The following is a 7,508-nucleotide window of genomic DNA, read 5'->3' as shown; positions in this document are numbered from 1 at the left end:
ACAGGGTAGATTTGTGGGAGAGCAAGAAGAGAAAATTGTCCCTTAACAGTTTTGAGCCTAACCTGTTTGGGTGCAGGCCATCTGCTCTGAAAAGATATTTGCGCCCCCAGAACAAGTTGAAATTGTCAATAAAGCCCCTTCCTCTTTCATTGCAGACTCTTGAAAGCCATGTATTCAGTGCAAGTAGACGACTGAATCTGTTTATTCCCCTGTCGGCTGCTGGTATGGGTCCACTGATGAACGACCTAATGTGTAATTTGTCCAGTGTGTCCAATAGTTCAGTGAAATCCCTCTTCAGAAGTTCTGACTGTTCCCTTCGAATATCATTAAGTCCTGCATGCACAATAACCTGTGAGATTTTGGGGTTTTCCAATATAATTGTGGTTTGTTTCTGGTTGACATCACTAACCGTCACATCTGGGAAGTAGCGTGTTTTGATCTTCTTACCGGTTAAATCCTTTAACCCTGGAACCCATTTACCATCCAATTATGAAAGTGCAATAGCCTTTTTTTTAACAAAACAGGAACCTAAACATTGTCTGTCCTAACAATGAGCTCAGACATTTCACTGAAATGGTTTTATTACATTTTCTTAGACTGAGGAAAGACCACATATCCCAGGTGTATAAAAGCAATAAACACGATCTTCCGAAACATTATCCATGAACACATTCAACACGGCGGTCTCATCATCGACCCGTTGGATATGTCATAAATATGATCTACTGAGCAGAGTAATGGGTCATTAATGCCGTTAATGGTATGATGCATTGAAAGAAGAACTTGTTATCGTATTTTATGAAGCATGCAAAATCATTCCACTGACTGCTGGTCAAAATAAATGCCTGTTACGATTCAGAGCCGTGTATTTTGAGTCTAACAAATATCTTATTTAAAGCATCTAATACAGTACTATTCCATCTTCTTTTTTTGATGTACATGATTCAGGCCTTTCTTGACATGATTTGCCGGTGATTCAACTATTTGCACATCATTTAAAAACGTTGAAAAGCAGTCGACGATGGACAAAAACTCTAACCAAAATGATAATAAAATATCTTAATTGAATGAATTGATCATAAAAACAAAAGAGCATTGTGTTGGCTTTGTTTGATAGTCCTGACCTCACAGTTTCATTGGTCACATGGCAGAGGCTTTTATGATGCTGTTTAAGAACAATGCAAGTCAACTGACATGGCCTTCATGTCCTGGCTCTGTTCATCACATACGAAGCAAATAGAAATAGGCATGCACGTTTTCACAGACAGACAGTCAGACAGACAGACAAACAGACAGACAGACAGACAGGATTGATCACACATGTGCATACACACTCTTTTGGAAGTCATATGTTTAGGGCTCAATTGTATTCCTGACTAGAATTTTGGTATTTCCTCTGTTGGATTTTTCTCTTACTTGTGATGTGCTTAATGTGCAGTATTAATGTCGTTTCCAATGTCAAGCACTTTAAATTGACAAATTAATTGAGTGTTGAACAGACTATAGCCACTAGATGGTGCCAGTATTTAACATGCGGTCTATTGTCTTTGATGCACAATGTCTCTTGTAGATGCCAATTGGGGTCATTATTGCCAACAGTCAAACCTCATTTTGAACTCTTATTCCCTGAGTGAACCTAGAAGCTCCCGGTGGACTTCTTTAAAGTCTTGGAAGAGCTGGAAATGATGGGTAACATCAGAAAATGTGCACGTCCCTCTTTTGCCCCCTAGCCACCAGGGAAAGACATATGGGTCATCTTCCTCTGTTTGCAAGGAATACAGTGATTCACATACGGACACACATGGATGTATTGACGGTGGTGGGAGAGCCGATATTCATGAACAGTATCATACCATATGTGTTTTAAAGTGCACACACATTAGTGAAGATTGTAAAGCACATTTCCTGCAAAATTCTTAATGTATAGAAGCACAAATTAAATCACATTAAATGCATCATTCATAGGAACGGATAATTCCACTTTGTCAAAGGGGAGGGGGGCAGGAACTCTGAACTTGTTATGAATACATCATCTTTGTTTATTTGATGTGTTTCTGTGCATGAGTAGACATGTCTGTCACAAAGTACATTTAGTGGAATCAGTGGGGGGGGGGGGATCCCACACACACACGGAAAATGATTGTGCCCATCACTGCCTGACCTATTGGGGCTCTAGTGACCTGGTAAACATAAAGGAGGCATCGAAATGACCATGGCAGTGCAGAAGAATGGGAGCTGGTGGCATGGGGGGGGCGGGGGGGGGGGGGGGCGCTTTTCTAGAAATGGACACTTGATGATGGGAGAGCAAGAGATGGATGGAGGGTCTTGTTAGCATGGCTCGTTTAGACTGCCCAGATTTCATTGGTCCAGATTCAGGTATTGACAAAGAGAGAGCTCTCCCACCTCCGTCTCCCTGGTTGAGTTTGTATGAGAGTGGGGGGGGGGACCGCGAGGGGGGCGGCCGTATCTGGGCTGATCTCGTTCAATGTTGAAGCCATTTGTTGGAGTGTCTATCTTGTGTGTGCGGGTGTGCGTGAGTGCGTGTGCATGTGTGTGTGTGTGTGTGTGTTGTATGAGAGAACATGACACAAGAGGGACAACCCTGTCTTTGGCTGATCTATAGCTCAATCTTGATGCCATTTGGTGGAGTCTATCTTGTGTGTGCGTGCGTGCGTGTGCATGCATATGTGTGTTGGGGGTGGGGTATGTTTGAAAGATGGCATACAAACTAACAACACTGAGCCAGGACTGGCTCAGTGTGTCAATCAAGTGTGTGTGTGTGTGTGTGTGTGTGTGTGTGTGTGTGTGTGTGTGTGTGTGTGTGTGTGTGTGTGAACACGGAACGCAGCTCCCCTCACTCCGCTTATCTGCTGCGCTCGTGTTCCAGCAGCACACAGGACAGGCTTTATGAATATTAATAGTATTGTTTTTGTTGATGTTGATGTTAAATATTATTATTGGCACACATTTTATCGTTGCCTACTCTTTGTTTATTTATTGCTACAAATAAGTACACAAAAGGAAATACATATGTATTTGTATATATATATACATATATATATACATACATATATATATATACACTGTATATATATATATATATATATATATATATATATATATATATATATACACTGTATATATATAGAAACGGAAATGAACAACAATTTGAAAAAAAGGTTTTGTTCAAAAATAATAATTTTTTCATAGTATAATTTTTATGCAAAGTATAAAATAAAACAATAGGTTGGTTGTAAAAATGGAGGATTATCGGACAATGGATGGCAGTGCTATTGTAAAGCACCTCATTTGCCCCCTTCTGCGGACTAATGACATGTGTAACCTACAAGAAATGTCATCCAAACAATAGCAAGTAGGATAATCTCAACTGGTGCTCAAGCCAAGAGGCGCTTTAAGGGGAGGGGGGGGGGGGGGGGGAGGGGGGGGGGGGGGGGTGTTACTTGGTGAATACATGGGCTGAGCCTAATCAAGGGCTAGCAGAAATCCTCACAAATGAAGGGGAGGGAGGGGGGAGTCTCATGGGTGACTCATTTAGAGGCTTTGAAGGAAGCTTCCCTCCCCCCTCCCCCCCCCACCCCCTTGCACCAGTAACAAAACAAGCCTTCTGCCTAGACACAAAGAAAGGTATTCGTGCTCCTTTCTGTCTGTATGTTCCCAGCTTGCGCCGCCACGATTGGCCCAGACCCCAGACCATCCCATCCCATCTCATAGGGGGTTCTGTAGCCACTGTCCTGGTCCAGCGAGTCCACATCAAATCGGGACACGGTAACCCCCCCCCCCCCACACAACCCCACACACACACACACACACACACACACACACACACATTTCCTGCTGAGAGGTTACTGGGCTTTTCCATTGTTCCACTGGCTCAGTCCCCAACAGTACACCACTCCTTTCCTTCCGTGTGCATTCTCATAAAAGTGTGAAATTCGTCATTTTTTTTCAAAGTCCCACAAGGGCCATAAAGAGAAAGGCTGTGAGTGATATTTCATTTAGGAGTCATTATTTTTCTTCTATTCTTCTTTTCTTCATTTTTTTATCTTCTTTTTGGATTCGCAAGCATTTTTTAAATCTGGTTCCAGAGAGACCGACAAGGGGATGGCATAATTTGATTACTCGGGAAAAAAAATATATAGATGTGTTAAGATACTATCCAGCAATATAATCTTAGATATGTACACTGTGCAATTATGTTACTAAACCACACACCCATGTCGGTTGGTTAATGAATAAAAAAACAAAACACATCACATCACAAAAAAAACTATACACATTTGATAACACACACGTGTGTGTGTTATCAAAATGCAGCACTACGTCTTAAAGTTGAGTGTGTGTATAAGTCACCACAACATGGTACACAGCCTACTACTATATTCTATAGGCATAGTGGCTTTGCTTTTGCCAATTCACGCCTGCTCAGTAGCCTACACACACAAGTTCAAACTAACAAGGTTCTCTTTATTCCTGGAGAGATTTGAACCGCGTTAACGGTCAGTCTGGACCGGCGCTGTGGCGCGCGTTTTACGCACCAGAGGTCGCCAGAGAGCGCTCTTCCATTGGACGGCGGATGTTTGCTCAGCGAGGGACGGAGGGAGATTCGTCTGGTGGATGAATTGGCTGAGGGTGGCAGGAGGATAGGAGGCGGGGTGTGAGTGTGTGTGTGTGTTTGTGTGTATTTTGTGTACAGATGGGACTGTGTACGGCAAGGTTATGTCGACAAGGTAGCGTTCTTTACCCGAATACAACCGATCATTAAGCGTACAGCTTTAGTTCTTTTTTTTTGGAAGACTTGTGACATTTGAAAGAGTTACTGGATGTATTTTTCTACTCGCCGGTGACGAGGAAGCACCCGCTTCTTACAATAAGTGGAGTTGACTGTGTCTGTGTCCATACACAGCGGCAAGCTGCCAACAAAGGAAATAAGGTGAGAGATGTTTCAACCTGTTTGCTTTTTTGAATAGAACAACACTGATGTGGTCCTTATCGGAGTGCTGTGTGTATCGAGCGGCTTTGGTTCACCTGCTCCAGGGCGCAACATTTCCAACTATCTGGAGCGGCGTTAGTGGGTCGCCCGGCTGGACTTTGTGATCGGCATTGGACAAGAATAGTTGTGTTGTTGTCTTCTGTCAGTGCAGCCGGCTCCAGTGTATATTGTTTTGTTTTTGGTGATCGGTAGACTAGACGTGTAGCCCACCAGTTTAACGCAAATGTTAACGCAAATCTAAATATGTTTAATAATAAATAATAAGGCAAATAATTAATAAGGCTCCGCTTGTCATTCAAATAATCTTACGATTGGCTAAAAAGTTAAATGTTTTTTTTTTTTTGAGGAGTGCACAACGTGATATGACAAACCGTGCTTAGTGTGGGATAGTCAAGTAATGTCTCATGATTGCGAGGATGCTTTTCCTGTGGAGATACAGTCAGACGCCCTCTGGTAGGGTGACAGACATGCACACCGCTTTTTTTTTTCTATTTTTTTTTTTTTTTTTTAAGATGCTCTTGGTTTCTGCTCCGCGGCCTGAGAATATCCTGTTTCCTGGCCTCAAGAAACAATGGGAGAGAGGGCAGGCATGTGACATCCTGCATGGCTCTTGTGTCACTCTTGACCATAAACATAGGGGTTGAAGAACTAGGCTAGACTCGATCTCATTCACACCAGACCAGAAAACAAACAAAAGGGGTTTCCCCAGTATATATAAAGTATGTGCAAACAACTTGCTGTGGCTGGAGTAAATCTCTGGTCAGGTGTCACTGATTCATGGTCTGCCAACATCATTTTTGTTTCTTGTAAATTGGGATGGCAAAGCGCGGCTGGATTAGCAACAATCTTTGCCAATGAGTTTGTCGTGGAACAATGAGAAAAGTATTTGTTATGTGGTTTAATCACTGACTCACTCATTCACTGACTCACTGACTCACTCACCCACTCACTTAGAAACACAAAAGTGACGCACGTATAAAATTGCAAAGGCAGCGGGACATTGTACTGTACTTAGTCTGGGACGTTCATTCGATTTAATGGGGTCAGCGCTTTCAATTCAATCAAACTATCAATTGTCAGGGAACATTCCGACGCTGTTTGGGTCAGCCGGTGGAGGCAGATGCTCGCTATCAATCGGGTCTGAATCCACACACACTCTGGTTCACACAACCTTCATTTTTGAGCACATCTCCAACATGCTTCCGTTTACAAACCGTGGTACCAGCAGCAGAGAGGTTACAAGGCCTCTTGACAACATGTGAACGGCCGTCATCATGTGTTCCCACTCCCACGTCGTCCCTTGCTTTGTCCTTAAACAAAAAGTCGAATCAGCATTTTTCGTGTTTGTGTGTGTGTGTGTGTGTTTTGCTAATTTTCTTCCCACATGTATTGGTTTGAGCGTCCTCAATGCACAAGAGGATCGGCGGTCATATGATACTTTGCCAGAAACGAGTGTACCTGCTCGGCAGGTTTGGACTGCAGGATGTGCGTCTCTGCACAGACCACAGGTGAAACTCTTTATCAAGTACAAAGAGAGCGCATGCAAAGATTTGACGACGATTATTCTCTTTGTTCACCCCCGCCGTCGGTTTTCATGTAGTCTACACACGAGTTAGAAATAGACCCGACAAAAGCATTCAGCAGTTTTTTTTTGATAAAGCCGTCACTCTGAGAGCTACTTAGTTGTTGTTGTTTTTTCGGTCCGACCGTTTGACTGGAGCAAGGGCATATTTTCGTTCAATAGTTTGTTTGTGGGTCAACTGTAGTTGACGGGCGTAGCAGCTGCACAATCAATGCAGTTCCTCATTCTGAAGCGGAGGCATCTGAGGTAAAGGGTGTCAAAGATTAAAGAATAAAACAGGCCAGGCCGATTGCAGTGATCCGCCATCAAAGTATCACACCGCAATAAGGGGTTGCCGGAGACGAAAACCCGGGTCCATCTGATGTTAAGCAATAGAGTAGGACAGTGCACAGTAATGAAAATCCGGATTTGTAGTGGAGGCGGATGGTGGGGGGGGGAAAGGGGGTCAATGTTACGACCATCAACTGGGCTGCCGGTTCATCGGATGGCTCTAATCCGGCCCGTGATCGATCCATCGGGGATGGGCGGTGTGGTGAAAGCAACGCCGCCAGGCATAGTCAACAGGAACCGGCACCTTATTGGCTGTGGAGCCCCAGGACTCCAGAGAACAGGTCGTCCATCTATCTCCCGGGCCTTTTCCTTCTCTCACGACCACCGCCTTTGTTCTCTCAGACAGGATGTCCTGCAGTGAACAGTCCTGTACCTTACAATTTACAACAGCGCACGCGGCCACACCAGTGGTGCAGACGTATCCTGCCGTTATCCCACGGCCGTGGCGTGCCGCCTTTGGAGGATTTCTGGATTTGGCTCTGGAAAGCCCCAGAAACTCTGCAACTCCATGAATACATGTTTTGTAGTGGAGGTCCGTTATACAATACAAAAAACATGGCAGGTGTAACGAGTTCAGAGTCGTCT

Source organism: Micromesistius poutassou (assembly GCF_964030765.1).
Source record: "Micromesistius poutassou genome assembly, chromosome: 2".
Taxonomy (NCBI): Eukaryota; Metazoa; Chordata; class Actinopteri; order Gadiformes; family Gadidae; genus Micromesistius; species Micromesistius poutassou.
Note: the sequence above shows the minus strand (reverse complement) of the source record.